We start from the raw sequence: 15951 nt of genomic DNA on the forward strand, positions 1-15951 counted from the left end.
TTGTGAAAATAGCTTTGTGATCTTGGGTAAATTTACGTAAGCATCAATTTCCCCATAACGTGAGGATATACAATTTAGGTCAAAGGGTTGTGAAGAGGATCAACTGAGAAAATGCACAGAAATCACATCATATAATAGTTACTCAATAAATGGTAGCTTTCATTATCATTCCTAACATTATTATGTGCATCTATTCTGTGATATATTCTGTACTAGATGTCGGGGAACAGCAATTTATACAACATTGTCCTTGTTCCCACAGCTCATATTACAGTGGCAAAGGCACACCAGTAAACAAAGAGTAACTTTAATGCATAATAAGCAATAAACCAAAGATTAAATGCTAACTCCTAGGAAGAAAAGTGGCCTGAAAATATATTTTACACAGCAACTATCCTGAAGAAATAAAAGGTTCAAGAAAGTCTCCACCAAAAGAGACACCATATATCAAACTCAATTTTGACTTGTCAAAAAATACAGGGAAATACATAACACTAGAACAATGAAGTAGTTATTTTAATTTGGTGGTGGGACTTGGAGGGCTCTTGGAGTACCTTTGAGTCTCAATTTTTTCTTGATAATGTAGACTGCTCTAAGGAGATAGAGAATGGAGTGAATCTTCTGACCTTGAGATTTGCTTCTTCTGTTGATGGTCAACTATTTTTCCTCAGAAAAGCAAAGTGTGAAAAGTGGGAGAGGAAGAGTGATTCATATCCCTGCAGCCCCTTATTTTTGAATAACAAATAACAAATGTGACTTTGGTTTTGCAACAATCAAGTCATTGAAGAAACTGCATTTTTTGAGGAGAAGTAAATGCTTCTTAAAGAGGGTCCATGAATCCATAAGCTTTTTCACTTCAATGAAGGTGCTTAAATGTCAAGAATATTACACCTCTGACTACCACTGCTACCTACACAGCTTACAAAACCAAAGGCTCAAGGTGAGTGAAAAAGACTCCTCTGTGGCTGGAACATGACTTTCCACAACATTTTCCAGAACGGTAAGACACCTTTTCAGGTACTAAATGTATAAATGGTCTATGTTTTTTTTATTAAGAGTCATTAGTAGCCAACAGTGGTCTGCACATCAACACCAACCAGGAAAGGAGTTACAAGCCAGCATCTTTTTGAAGAGAAGTCAATTCTAAATTTTTTTTCACCAAGCGAGTTTCTGCATTACAGTTCTGTAATTCTTGTCTATTAGTCAGCCACAATACTTTATTATTAGTTCATAGGCTTATGTAAACAGAAACCATAAGCTAGATGGCCTTTTTTGGGAAATAGTTTATTGTAACTATTATTGCCACTTCACTTCGTTTCCAGGAACAGTCAATTATTACTTATTATTTAGGAATAAGAATCAAAATTCAAAGAAACGTCAAACCTTGTGGCAAGCAGGCAATTTATAGATTTATACCAGATTCAAAAACACTGGGGACAGCCTCCACTTGAAATTCTGCAAAAAGTAGGTGTCCATGATATATCTTGAAATATTAAACCTAAAAAGTCGCTCCTGGCAAACTAATCCACACGGAAATGAAATGCCTCTTTATCCTTTACTATCTCACCACCAAATTCATTATTCACTGCTCCTTCTTGCAGGCTTGCCGGTTCAGCTTCAAGCTCTTTTCTTAACCGCGTCAGAAGGAAAGCCGGCGCGTCGGACCCCAGCGCTTAGATTCCCCAAACGTAGATATGAGTATCTGCACAGTCGCCAAATTAGCGGGAAGGTGTTGCCAGCGGTTGCCTGGTTCCAAGGGACAGCTTCGATCCATCACCCTCCAAAACTGACAATCGCTTTGGGTCTCCGCTTCCTCCAGAGTGGGCTCACACCGAATTCAAAGCGGGTTCATTCCCGAAATTGGTAGCTATTGGTTCACAGATCGTGGGCGCGGCAAGGCTCACCTCTGAATGCTCTCCATCGATTTCGGAACTGTGAGGAGCGCCGCTAGAGCTGCTATCGACACAAATTTCTTTTTCTTTCTTTCTTTCTTTCTTTCTCTCTTTTTTTCCTTTTTTCTTTCTTTCTTTCTTTCTTTTTTTTTTTTTTTTTCTTTTTGCCGAGATCATCCCATTGTTCCACTTTTGCGCCTTGGCAACTGCACGTTCGGCGCTCCTACACTGTCGTTCCTGCAAAGCCCGCCGCCTTTCAACTTGAACTGGACTCCAGGAGCCCGTCTAGAGCCCCGGTTCCACAGAGCAATCTGAATGGAGTCCTTGGCTGAGCCACGCGACCCGCGCGGGAGCAGAAGAACGTCGCTCGCTCTCCACGCTGCGCAACTTTGTGTTTTCTTCCCGCAGGTCCCAAGCTGCAGAGATTCTCCAAGCCCCGAATGAAAAAACCCACAGCAGTTCTCAGCCTCGCCAGCCCTTGTGCAGGCAGAGTAACGCTCTGCTGGTGTCGCGACCTTCCAGAGCACAAACGCGAACTGTGGTTTTTAAAAAAACCAGAGGGTAAAAGTTTACTTTCGGGGAACAGTTCCACAAATCCAGGCCGGGTAAGACAAACTCCCGCTAGGAGTCTCCTTCGCCGGGCGCAGTGAACGAGCCTGGGGCGCTTCTGAGAGAGGAGTCTCTCCGGCTTGGGGCTCCCCAGCTGGGCGGCACCCAGGGATCCCTCCTGGTTCTCAGGGGAGGAGAAAGCAGTTGGGACAGGAATTGGACCTAGACCTGGACAGCTCTTAAGGTGCAAAACCTTGGAAATGGCTGCTAAAGGGGCTGAGTCTCCAGACTCCTAATCCCCTCCCCTTTCTCCAGCGGAGCCTTACACCTGCTACCGTCCATTCTACAATATAAGCGTAGATAGTAAATTAGCACAGTTCCAAAACCCAGGCATCACAAATCCCCAGGCAGCTCCTTTTTTAAGAACCTACTTGAGTTTCAGGGGGGAAATGTTACGTGAGCGAGTGGGCAGGAAAAGGGGGATGAGAGGGGGTTGTGGTTCCCAGGAAAAGATGTATAGGCTCCTCTATTCGAAGGACCTCGGGGAGCCCTTCAGCTCCCCAGCTAGTTGCTGCAGCCACTTCAAAGCTCCACGATAGAAGGGGCGGAGGTGACTCCGCAGGGTGGAGATGGGGATGGGGTTAATCTTTAGTCCGGCGACCTCACGCAGGGTCCCCGGAGAGTAACTGGCCTCCGGGAAAGAGGCAGGGGGCCGAGATGCCAGGGAGGGCAGGGACCCGAGAGGCGGCGGAACTGACTTGAGGGCTAGCAGTGAAGAACTGCCCGCCGGCACCAGTCTGCTAACTAGTGAGGAGTGACCGAGTCTTCCTGTCTTCTGCATCCTGGGAGGCCCGGTCCCTCTCCGCACCTCCGGACTCCCCGCTCGCCAGTGGCCTGGGGCTTGCCGGCGCGGGGCTGGGCGTGCGTGTGTTGCTGTGCGCGCGCGCAGGGGTCTGTGTGTGTGTGTGTGTGTGTGTGCGCGCGTGTGTGTGCGCAGCCCGCGCGCCGAGCCGGGCCGCCGGGACCCAGCCGCCCGCTGCCTGCCTGGCGTCCCTCCTCCCGGCAGCCGCCTCCTCGCAGCCTTCTCACCTGGCGCTGCCGCCGGCCGCCCGCCCAGCCCTGCTTCCGCCGCCACTGCCTCCCCTCAAAGTTTCCTCAGAACAGACACCTTCGCCAAAGGCTGCCCAGGGAGATGGATTTCTGAAGCTGTGCTTTGGAGTGGCTCTTCTTCCAGCACCTCTTAGCCTTGTCCCCACCTAAATCCGAGCAGAAGGTAGAAGATTTTCCAAAACCACGGGAGGAAAGGGGGAGGGGTTTTTTATCAAGAGGAAGAGAGGAGCGGCTACAACTGAGAATAGGATCTTCTTCCCTGCCTGATGCCGGCAGCGGACTGACTGATGGGCCTGGAGGGTTAAAGAAGAAAATTAAATAAAATTAAAAATTAAATAGAAGAAAAGAAAATAGAAAGCCAAGTTGACCGAGCAGGGGCTGGGAGGCTTCGGGATGCCGGGAAGGTTGTCCCCGTCTCCGTTTCCACGGGCGTGAAGATTTAGAGGTGCCTCCAGTGCGAGGGCTTTATAACCGCCATCACCCCCTGATCCCTTTGGAAGGAAAAGCCGGTGCGGAGCTGAGGCAGGGGGGTGTCGAGGAAAAGCCTGGACTTGTGTGCAACGCGTACTTGGCTTCGGATTTTAAGCACATGAACGAGAACAGCGTCTCAAGGTAAGAGGCAGCACAACCGCTGCCGGGAAGAAGAATAACTTAAAATAGATGTTGGGGCTGGGGTGTGGGGTTAAGCTAAGTTAGGATGATCTCTCCGGGCGTCACCACGAGATTGCTCAGCCCGCGCGCATGGCGTGGAGCGGACAAGTCCGGGAATAGCCGGTGCCACGGTGCCCAGGTGGGAGGCAGCAACCGAAGGGAGTGTTCTGATGTCCTGACCTCACACTTTCTGGAACCTATTGGAAATAGCTGTCGAGCTGGGGCGTATGTCCGGGCTGATTTATAGCGTGGATTCGTGTGTGTATGTTTCTGGCGAGATTTTTGTTTGTTTTTTAAATTTTTAACCCCGCTAGCACCGCAGACCCTTCCCCTCGTTGCTACAGATCGCTGTGGGTGTCGGCGCAGGGCGCTAGGACGCGGAGGCAGGTGAGCCTGGCGCAGGTGGGCAAGTGGGGGCGGCGGCATCCGGCCGGCGGATTGCCGGGCACGCGAAGCCCACGCCGCCGCCTGGCTGGCTTCGTGCAGCGGGCGTCGGAGCCCTGGCGCCGCGGGTCTGCTGCGGTTCCCTTCGCCTCCGCTAGAGGCTCCCAGCGGGCGCCGCGGAGCGGGTGGGTGTGGGGGCGCCGGGAGGCGGAGGGGCGAGCGCGGGGAGCGAGCGTGCCCGTGGGGTGGCGGAGCGGGCGCGGCAGGGGGAGGCGAGCCCGGCTTGGGCGGGGGATGTGAGCCGGAGTCCCGGTGCGCCTCCTGGCTGAGCGCAGAGCTGCGGGGGACGCGGGTCCGAATCTAGGCTGAGCTCGGTAAAGCTGTGCCCGAGTCGGAGCCACTTCGGGAATGAGATCCTGGCCCGCACCCTGAGGGCAGTCCCGGGAGGTAATGTCCTCTTTCTCCACTCTCGGCCTGCCGTTCTCCGTCCCTCCCCAGCCAAACACCCAAGGTGGGAGGGAGTGGAAGGTGCGGGTTTGTAGGGTCCATATCTAAAGGTGCCTTTCAGTCTTGCTCCGTGGAGCTCCGTGGAATGTGTCTTCGAACTAACCTGTAATTTCATCCTCCTCCCCTGAATATTTGCCTGCTTTAAGGGAAGTTTTCTGCCGAGAGTGTCGGGTGACTGGTTTTGGGGGCCGGGCTGCTCCGAGGTGAGCGAGGGGACCCGCTGTGCTCCCCTGAGCCGCAGTGGACTAGAGTGCGCGACTCCAGGATTGGGGTGTGGTGAAGAAAAGAGTACCACACCCTCTTCTTTTCCTCCCCTGTCCTTTTCACCTGGTGATGAGGTCTCACCATCTAGCTTTTACTGATTTCTTTCGCCAAGGGATTGGCTCTGAACTCAAGAGCAAAGCGGCTGAAAGACTTGGAGGGAGAGAGATAAGAATGAGAGGGAAGTCATGGCCAGAACATCAGGGGAGGAGGGAGGGTGAAGTTAAGCTTGTGTGTGGGGTTGGGGGTGACGGGAGCTAGGAAATAGCCTTGGAGTTCAAGATTTTTTGATGAAGTCTGATTCATTTCATATTCCACACTCTCTTTGATAGAATCCTTGCTCAAGCCACCAACAAAAATCATTTCTGCTAGATATTGCTGTGGGCACGGTGGGCACAGAATATGTTTGATGATTGTGTCTAGGCCACAAAAAAAAAAGAGTGGGTATTGTGTGTACTTGGCGTGATGACACCGTGTCTGTCAGGCAGTAGGAAATGTATGTCATTTTCATTGTGCTGTGTTGTGTTTGTGCATACCATATGTGGTTATTTCACACTCAGTAATGCAATTTCAGCCTTCTGAAGGTGGCTCTTAACAAACATGACTTGTGATATTAAACCTCCTGCAGAATAATAGTGAAGGAAGCCAGAAAATATGATGGGGCATGGAGTATCCCAGGAATATTGGATAAAAGCTGAGATCCGGCATTTGTGAAATATTGGGCCACATACTGAAAGTGCAAAATATGTTTTTCAGAGAGGAAGCAGTGGTTAGCATTTTGAAAGAAGGCGATGTGCTTTAGTTACTACCATCATCATCCTGTACCTTGCATTACTTCCAATACGGTGAGAGTGTGAGGCAGAAAAAAAAAAAATGAAGCACTTCCTGCTGAAAACTAAAATGTTTTGTGAGATACTGTCAGGTATTTCACCCTAAAAATTTAAATAGAATGGGCTGCCTATTGACGACGACTGAAGTGGTTTGGCTATCATGTATGTGTGGGACCTCTATTTTTGATCAAGGTAAATATGTGAGTTAATGTTATATAATAAGTATAATTTAGTGGAAATGGAAGAAGGCCAATTTTTTCATTCCAGAATAACATAGCATGATCTCAAGGAAGGTTTATATAAAGTTTGTCATTAGATGTATTACATTGGATAGAGCTCTGTACAGGAGACAAGAATAAATACCTTCTTGAAATCTCAAAAATGATGGCTTATGTTCTTAAAATAAACTGTTTTAGGAATTTTATTTTGTGACAAAATAATAGTTATTAACCTCAATATACTTATGTGTATGTATAGACACAAATTATTTTTTTTGTTGAATTGAATTAACCAAGACAAATACATAAGAAGGGCTCAGTTTTCATTCTGAAAGACACCTCTGAAGCCAGAGGAAGATCTACTAGTATTAGCAGTCTGCATATAAGATGCATAAAAAAACGTTGTATTCCTTTACAGTTCATGGAATCAAACTAGTGAGGCTGGTTTGTAAGCTCAAATTCGGTTTTAGGACCCTAAAGATTTTTTTTTTCTCTCTAATAAATGTGATTTTAAGAGACCAAACATTGAAATGTTCCCTGGATGCCATGGACCTGAAAACTGTTTTAAGTCCTTTGAAACTTCACGTCAAGAATAAGAAGTGATAGGATGTTATCACAAATTAATTGGCTTGATGCTTCAATTAAAAACTGATTATTATCTGGCTCTGGTAGTCATTATGGTTGGTTTCATTTGGTTTCTAGATATTCTGTGAAAGGACTCTAGGTGGAAATGTTTTCCTGTAGTACAAAGAGAGGAGGTCACTATAAGCAAAAAAAAAAAAAAAAAAAAAAAAAAAAAAAAAAAAGGCTTGCTAGTTACTGATTCTCCAGTTTGGTTGCATTTTATCTAAAAGCAGGATGCAAGCTTATAAAAAAAAAGTTTTCTGAATTTACATGAATGTTTTGCTGTCTGTTATAACCCTCAACCTATGCATAGTACACCATTTATAATTCTGATAAGGAACTGTGTCACCAAGCCCTCTCCCTTTATGGTTTAGGGGCTATTTCAGTGTAAAGAACTTTATGCATTATCTAAACAGAAAAGATCTTATTTCCTGAAAGAAAATCAGTTGATCTTAAAAAAAGATGTTTTATGAGAAAATGAAAGGAGGATAGGAGAGAGAGGTTAAATAGGAGGCAAAGGTTTACTCTAACTGCATGTATCTCTTTCTTCTTTCAGCACCTTTTAAAAATTAAAAAAAAAATTCCTATTTCCTTCCTTCCTTCTTTCCTCCCTCCTTCCCTTCCCCCCTTCCTTTTCTTTCTCCTTCCCCCTCCCTCCTTTCTTTCATTGTATCATTTTCTCTCTTTCTTTTGGTTAAATAGTTCCTTCAGAAAATTGTCCCTGCCAATTTATAGTAATTTTACAATTATCAGTCCATAATTTATTTTTAAATGGGAGATAATTTTATAATACTGACTGTTCTGTTTAGTTTTAAATTATATAGAAGAAGCCTACGAGAATGTGGGGTTGATTCTTTAGGGAATCCAAGTCATCAGCTGATGGTTATCTCTTACTTGTGGGTGCTTCTTGTGTCTGGTTGCAGCTCCTTGTTTCTCCACAAACATGGCTAGTAGTCACTGGAGGTACATGGACCGCCTGGCAATATGGTGCGTTGTGCTTGCAGTGACTTATTTCCACGTAGTTAATACTTTCTTCATGTGCATGATGGCCAATGTAACCAAGTCTGAAATGTTCATATTAAGCAAATAGTTGAGTTATACTTGTCAATGTATACCTGCTAAGAAATTAGTAATCCATTTTAGGAAACCCTTAACTCCATCTAAGTCTTTAGTAAATGTAACTATTTTTTAAAGTTGCTAGCTTCTTTTTAAATGTCCTCAAAGAGAAAATCTAGTGTCCAAAAATCTCCCAGGAGAAACTAATTCAGTGCCACCAGGAGGCAGCATGAAAAAGTAGAAAAATCATTGGATTTGGTTTTAGAAGACCTGAATTCTTCTTCTCTCTTACCACTAATGGAGTCACTTTTGAAAAGCTCTCTTCCTTTTCTAAGGCTCAGTGTGGAATTCTGTAAAATGGGGAAAATTAATATCTACACACTTTCTTCTTATGCTTAAAACTTGACCACACATAGCTTTAAAGCTTTAAAAAAATAAAAATATAAAAACAACAACCAAAAAACCCTCCAAGTTCCAAGTCAATATCAGACATTGAAACACTTAATAGAAAGTTACATGAAATATATTTAAAGAATATCTGTAAAACTTTCATAATGAAGCATAGATTTTGAAATTACTTTGATGAGACTTGTTGTTGTTTTTTCCCCAGGGGTGAGGGGCTCTTAACAAGTGTCATAAACGAAAAGCTTAAATTAATATGTGTATATGTGAGATGATTTTCTCAAAGTTATTAATATGGCACAAATTATGTGATGCTTACTATGAGAGACATAAAAGTCAATCTGAGCATTTGAGCTGTTTTTTAAAGCACTATGACAATAAAGAAAGAAAAAAGAAGAATAAATATTTTTGAATAATAAAATTTAAATGGACTTCCCTCCACTCCCCCCCCCTTTTTTTTTCTTTTTTCTTTTGCTTTTTTAACAAGAGAGAGAACACAAGCAGGAGGAGGGGGAGGGAGAGGGAGAAGCAGGCTCCATTGGAGCAAGAAGTCTGATATGGGGCTTGATCCCAGAACTCTGGGATCATGACAGACACTTAACATTTGAGACACCCAGGTGCTGCCCTCCCCTTTTAAAAGCATTCTACATTTTTCTTTTTGTGTATACTGAATGGAATGCCAGTAACAATTGTCATTGATTTCATTATTGTCAGGTCAGTTACCCATTTTGTATAAATACTTTAAAAATATTTGGCTTTGAAATATTGATTCAGTAGTTTAATTTGTGAAGTTGGACAGAAAACTAGCACAATTTCTTAGTTTTCACAATGGGATTTTCTCAGGAATGCTGATAGTCCATTTGTCCTATTTTATTAAATGTTAATTTTATTATGTATAGGTTATTTTCATCAGGTGAATTAGTAGTAAATGATAGATATTACATGACTCATTGATTTGAATAAAAATTTAAAAGCCCCATTGAAATAATTATGTGCTCTTTTGATAAAGTATGAGGCCTGCTAGAATTTGAGACTAGAATAAATTTTGTTGCTTTTTAAAATGTATTCACTGGTTAATATTAAGAACAGCTTATCTTTACTGGTTGCAAGGATAAGACGGATACTATCCTCCCCTAGAATTTTAGTTTCATATTTTTTCAAATAATATTAGTAAAACTAAATGTAAACCTAAGAGGCTAGCCTAAAATAAATGACAAGTTTTTGTAGCAGATATAATAGAACATAATACCAAATTATTGATAAAAGAACAATTATTGTTTTTACAGAACTCTTAACAAATTTCAGTGTAACAGAAATATATGCAAAAATCTAAGATTCCCAGCACATTTCAGTTTCTAGGTATAGCACTAGAGAGTTTTTGAAATGGATTCTAAATTGGACTGCATAAGAGGATTTTGTGTCTTCATACAATCTCATTCTATTATAATGTAACTATGGTTAGCTGCAAGATATCTATCTAGTAGCCAGCATGAAGGGAAATAATTAGCATAAAAACTGTATTGCTCCTGGTGTACCAGGGGAGCCAACAACAGTGCCTTGTGATAAATGTTGATTTTTGAAACGGTGGGCTTCATTTGTCAAAGGTAAAGAGCCTGTATCTTCTCAACTATTTTTTATCAGGCTTTTCTGTATTTTCTCTCTTTCCCCTCTCTCTTTCTCTATAAATATACCCTGTATACTATACTGTTCTATAATATATAAATATACTGTGCTTTTATATGTTCTGTTATATATAACATAGTATATACATATTATATATTGTAATATATTATGTATTAGTATTTTATTTTATTTTTTAAGACTTTATTTATTCATTAGAGCAAGAGAGCACAAGCAGGGAGAGCAGCAGGCAGAGGGAGAGGGAGAAGTAGGCTCCCTTGGATCACGACCTGAGCCCAAGGCAGATGCCTAATCGACTGAGTCATCCAGGTATCCCCAACCACCTCTTCTTGTTGGCACTTTCCCCAGTGGTACTGCCATGTCCTTCAAGCCTCTATGCTAAGGCCAAGGCTCCTTCTGTCATCCTGTCCATGCACCTGGCCCTGATCATTCTTTGCCCCTCCAAACCTCCAAAGCAGAAGTTCCAGTACTCAGTGCTCTTCATGGATAGTGCTCTCCAACCTTCTATCTTAAATCCCCCAAAGAGAGCAGTTCTTTGTTCTTCTCTGTGTTCAGAAGGCAGAGAGAGCATGATCTACTGGTGGTGGGGCCACCCGACACATTTTTGCCTCCACCTTTGCTCTTCTGCCTGGCCTGACTGTTAAAGAACATTGGGAAAGCTCTTGGCATGTATGGTCAGGACCCTGGGATCATGACCTGAGCCAAAGACAGACACTTAACCTATTGAGCCACCCAAGTGCCCAGTATTTTAGATATATTAGATAACATAGTCTATTATAGACCATAATATAGATATAGAATATTATATATATTCTCATATGTATTATATATAATATATGTATTATAGATTGATTGTTGATCGATAGATCTCCTGCTAAAAACAGTTCATGGTTCTTATAGGTATGTCCTTAAATGTCACCCATTGGCTAAGCCTATGTTTATGGATTGCAAATGGTTTTCTTTATGGTTTTCCTTTAATTTCACTGCAGGTAATGAAAAGCCCTACCTTTGGCCTTGGCTAGTTAAATTCACATCAGTTAACACTCAAATATTTATTGATTTAAAGTGGTTTCCTGTATGATATTCAGGATTTAATGATGTATATAATTGTCCTTTGTTCTTAAGAATCTTGTGATCTTGTTAAAGAGAAGGCAAAAAGTGGACGATAAGCTAACAAAGAATAGTCTATCAACTGATTCAGAAAATTCTTGCTATGTATCTATTGCTCACAAGAACACACAGAGTAACAATACAAGAGTTGCTTAACCAGGCAATTCAGGGTAGCTTAAGGTGAGAGTGGCCTGGGGAGAACTCATAATGAGGGGAGGGAATTGATCTGAGGAATAAGTAATAAATATGTAACTTTAGTGGTAATTGATGCAATGCAAATTTATACAATAGTGAGATAATCTTGGTGATAAGTTGGAACAAAGATGTAAACAATGATAGATTTCCTGTGTTGGAAATGGACTGGGAGAATAGACACTCATATGTATCATTGAGATATTGTAAACTGGTCAACCCTTTTGGAGTGAAATGTAAATAATAATTATTTAATATTATTAAATTATTATTTAATATAAATATAGTACTATATTATTAAATTATTAAATATTATTTAATATCTATTATATTGCAAATGTTCAAAATAATTGGCTTCATCGTTCCTCTTCAAGTTTATCTTCAGGAGAATTCTCTTACAAATCTTACAAAGATCCGTTACATATACACAAGAAAAATATATAACCAAAATAGCTACCTATGTTTTAAAGAATTGTATTTGTAGTCAAGACCATCCTATACCAAATCAAATGATGAGTGGATAAATAAAAACGATATATTGAATATTGAATAATAGTCAATAAAATGGAATGAAATACTTATGTATGCTCTACCATGAGGAACTACTCAAAAATTATGTTAAATGAAAGAAACCATACACAAAAGACCACATATTGTATGCTTCCATTATACAAAATGTACAGAAAAGCAAATTTACAGACTTCAGAATTAGATTAGTGTTTGTCAAGCACTGGGAGTGGGAATGATAAGTGACTACAAATAGGTACAAGGCACAAGGAATCTTTTGGGGTGAGCCAACTCTTCCATAATTGGATTGTGGTGATGGTTGCACAGATTTGTATATTTACTAAACATCATTGGATTGTTTATATGAAATGAGAACATTTTATGGTAAATAAATTACATCTTTTTTTTTTTTAAAGATTTTATTTATTTGTTTGACAGAGAGAAAGATCACAAGTAGGCAGAGAGGCAGGCAGAGAAAGAAGGGGAAGCAGGCTCCCTGCTGAGCAGAGAGCCCGATGTGAGGCTTGATCCCAGGATCCTGAGATCATGACCTGGGCCGAAGGCAGGGGCTTAACCCACTGAGCCACCCAGGCGCCCCTAAATAAATTACATCTTAATATAGATGTACAAATACCCACAATTCAAAAAAAAAAATGCCCCAAAGTCTTCACAAAAAGTAAACCCAGGTACACTGGGATTTATGAGTGAGGTGACCTCACTAATAAAATCTCTGAACATTTAAGAAAGAAATAATACTAAATCTACACAATCTCTTCTAGGAAAGTGTAGAGAAGGAAGCACTTCCCATTGTTTCCTATGACATCAGCATTGCCCTGATACCAATACCTTGAAAATGCATTATAAAAAAACACAAAGGTACAGACCAATATTCTTCATGAACATAATGTAAACAGTATTAATAAAAGTTTAGCAAATATAAATCCACAGTACATAAAAAAATAATATGTCATGACCAAGTTGAGTTCATCCCAAAAATGCAGTGACAGTTAAATGTTAGAAAATCAATCTGTATATAGTTCACCATATTAACAGAGTAAAAAAGAAAAACTATATGTGATCATCTCATTAGATACAACAAAAATATTTGAGAAAATCCAACATTTATTCTTGATAAAAACTGTTAGCAAATATTCTAGGTATATTAGAGAGCTTCCTCAGCTTGATCTAGAACATCTGCAATAAGCCTATAGCTGATATATTTAATGGTGAAAGACCCGGGCACTTGACTAGCACAGTTGATTGAGTGTCTGACTCTTGGTTTTGACTCAGGTCATGATCTCAGGGTCAGGGGATGGAGACTCACCTGGGGCTCTGTGCTCAGTGTGAGGTCTGCTTAGGATTCTCTCCCCCATTTCCCTCTGATCCCCCTCTTCTATAAAAATTTAAAAATCTTTTGAAAAACTGGTGAAAGACCCACTGCTTTTCTTGTAATCTGAGAAGCAAGGCAAAAATGTCTGTTCTCATCACTTCTACTTGATGTTATATTGGAATTTCTAACCAATCAAGTCAAGAAAGGACTCAAAAAGGCAGACAAATTGCAAAGAAAGAAGCAAGCCATGCTTAAACACTTATTTACTGAATAACTGAAAACAAAACAAAACAAAAACCTCCAGGCATTCCATGGGAATATCATTAAATAAACTTTGGAATACTCATACAATGAATTCTGTGTTGCTGATTTAGTGAGAAAATAAATGGAGTGTTGAGGTTCTTTAAATAGCATCATAATAAAATCTCCAGTAAAGATTAAGAACAATGTAGGGGTGCCTGGGTGGCTCAGTCATTACGCACTTGGGCTCAGGTCATGATCCCAGTGTCCTGGGATGGAACCCTGTGTCTGGGGCTCCCTGTTCCCTGCTTGGCAGGAAGCCTGCTTCTGCCTCCCCCACACCCCTGCTTGTGTTCCCTTTCTCACTGTGACTATCTGTCAAATAAATAAATAAAATCTAAAAAAAAAAGAATGTAGTTGTAGAATAATACTTAGTCTATGGTAGATTGATTGATATATTGAACAACTATTTATTATATACTTTTGATGTGTTAAAAACTGGGGTTTATATTATCTGTGGGAAGGGGCAGATTATAATCCTTCCCTTTGAGAGATTTACAGGCTAATATAGGAAGGAACTCATATGAAACTGAAACAAAAGGAATATGTAATGAGAAATTGTGTTACAGGCATAAAAGTAACGAAGTAGAATGGCATACATTTACCCATGAGGGTTAGGAGAGGGATGAGAAGATACTTCTAAGGGTATCTTGTACCTAGTGAGCACTCAATAGAGAACTTTGTTTGTAATAAACTAACTCAAATCATTCTTCTTTCCTACTCACTTTATTTCCTTTCTATCCAGTAACTTGCCAATCCACTGTTTAAGAAAGAACATACATACTCTATTTTCCTATCACACTAACTTCTCTTGTATTGTTACATGAATCTCTCACTTGGAATAATTTTCATATCATCATCAATATTCATTGAGCACCTACTGTAAATAAATGCATTATCTTAAATGCTATGGATTCGTAGTTCCTTAAAGCATATGCTATTCTTTTAGTTAATATAATTGATGCCTCTTTCTTCATATGTAATTTTAAATATATTTTTTTCTGATTAGGAAAGTAAAATACTCACATCATAAAAAGATTCAGTGTTACAGAAATAATGTAATTTATAAAATGAAATTGATTCCTGGGGTTCCCTTTTGCAAAATAAGATACTGTGTTGCACAAGAAATGAGAGAAGAGTGAAACTCAGTCCTGTTGGTTAAGGAGCAAGAGGACTGAGTAGTCAGGGACCAGAAAATGTTTGAAAAGATAGATATCAAATGGGAATTTTAAAAATACAGTGTTGTACCTTGTGCAATGGCACTCCTTTCTATGATCTCAAACTCTTCAGCAAACTTACAAGAGTCTTAGTAACATTGATATAATTGGATCCCTAGTACAGGAAGACAACAGAGCTTATTTTTATGTCAGAGCTGGGGCAACAATGAATGTAAAAGAGCCAGCCCGTGTAGGTTAAGAAAGTACTAACCAGGTACACACATCACAGACGCTCCTTCCTTGCATCTTTCCTGTGAGGGGACTTAACCATCTAATCCATTTACCTGTCCATGTCTTGGAAACCTGCTTTCCAACATTATCTCCTCCACGTAATTGTCTAACATATCTTTAAGCAGTAGAGCCTGTAACATATTGTTTTGTGTTTCTGTACATGACTTGAATTGACATTGTTTTATTATTTTCCATAAAAACTCATTCAACACAGCTAAACTAGATAGATGGCACTCTGTTTGCCCTTTCTTTGCTAAAGACTCTTGGACTGAGATACAGAAGAGCATTCTAGAACATATTCATATGGTAATGATCTTATTTTGTACATGCCAAAATTAAGAAGAAAGCATTTATAGTTGGTTCAGTATTCTGGAATCTTGCAGGGTTCTACAAAAACTTTCAACAAAAATGTAGTATGTCTTTGGCAGAGAAACTAAAATCAACATAAAAAATGAATTATTTTGTCATTCATTATAATTGAAAATATGTGTGAATGAGGCTGATAAAATCAATGTGAAATATGAAATGAATTCTGCATGTTATTATAGGTGTATCTGTAGCTTAGCAAAATACTTTGATTTGACTGACTGTTGAGTAGAGGTACACTGGATAACTGTCCTGTTGCACCTGGAGCTTCTGCTCCTGTTTGTCCATCTATAGGAGCACCTACTGTGGAATTTATAGAGAGAGGGATGTGGGGAACAAAGCTCAAAAAAGAAGGTTCAATGATTATATTAATGTAAAGTTCAAGGGAGGGTATACAGCTTGATTCAATAGAAATTAATGATTTAAAATTATAGCTTTAGAATATGGATTATAATCAGATGTTTTATCACTAGTAAAGGTAGAAAAACATGGAGAAGTTATTTGCATTTGGGGGAATAATCACCCATCTTCCCATTTAGCTGTCTTTGTGGGAGAAGAAAGAATATAGAGATA

The 15951-nt window shown here is 40.6% G+C and overlaps 1 protein-coding gene across 5 annotated transcripts in view; it reads left to right on the top strand.

Moving 5' to 3' along the window:
* The first annotated feature begins 2986 nt into the window (after window positions 1–2986).
* Window positions 2987–15951, top strand: part of LINGO2 (leucine rich repeat and Ig domain containing 2) — a 1169724-nt gene continuing 1156759 nt past the window's right edge. For 3 of the 5 annotated variants that reach the window (XM_032307279.1, XM_032307283.1, XM_032307282.1), the window contains exon 1: window positions 2987–4163. The gene's annotated coding sequence lies outside the window, so the exon portion shown is untranslated. Of the gene's footprint in view, window positions 4164–4821; window positions 6377–15951 lie in introns of those variants that run through there. The other 2 variants (XM_032307280.1, XM_032307281.1) reach the window with 2 other exon arrangements.

Source organism: Mustela erminea, chromosome 12, assembly GCF_009829155.1.
Source record: "Mustela erminea isolate mMusErm1 chromosome 12, mMusErm1.Pri, whole genome shotgun sequence".
Taxonomy (NCBI): Eukaryota; Metazoa; Chordata; class Mammalia; order Carnivora; family Mustelidae; genus Mustela; species Mustela erminea.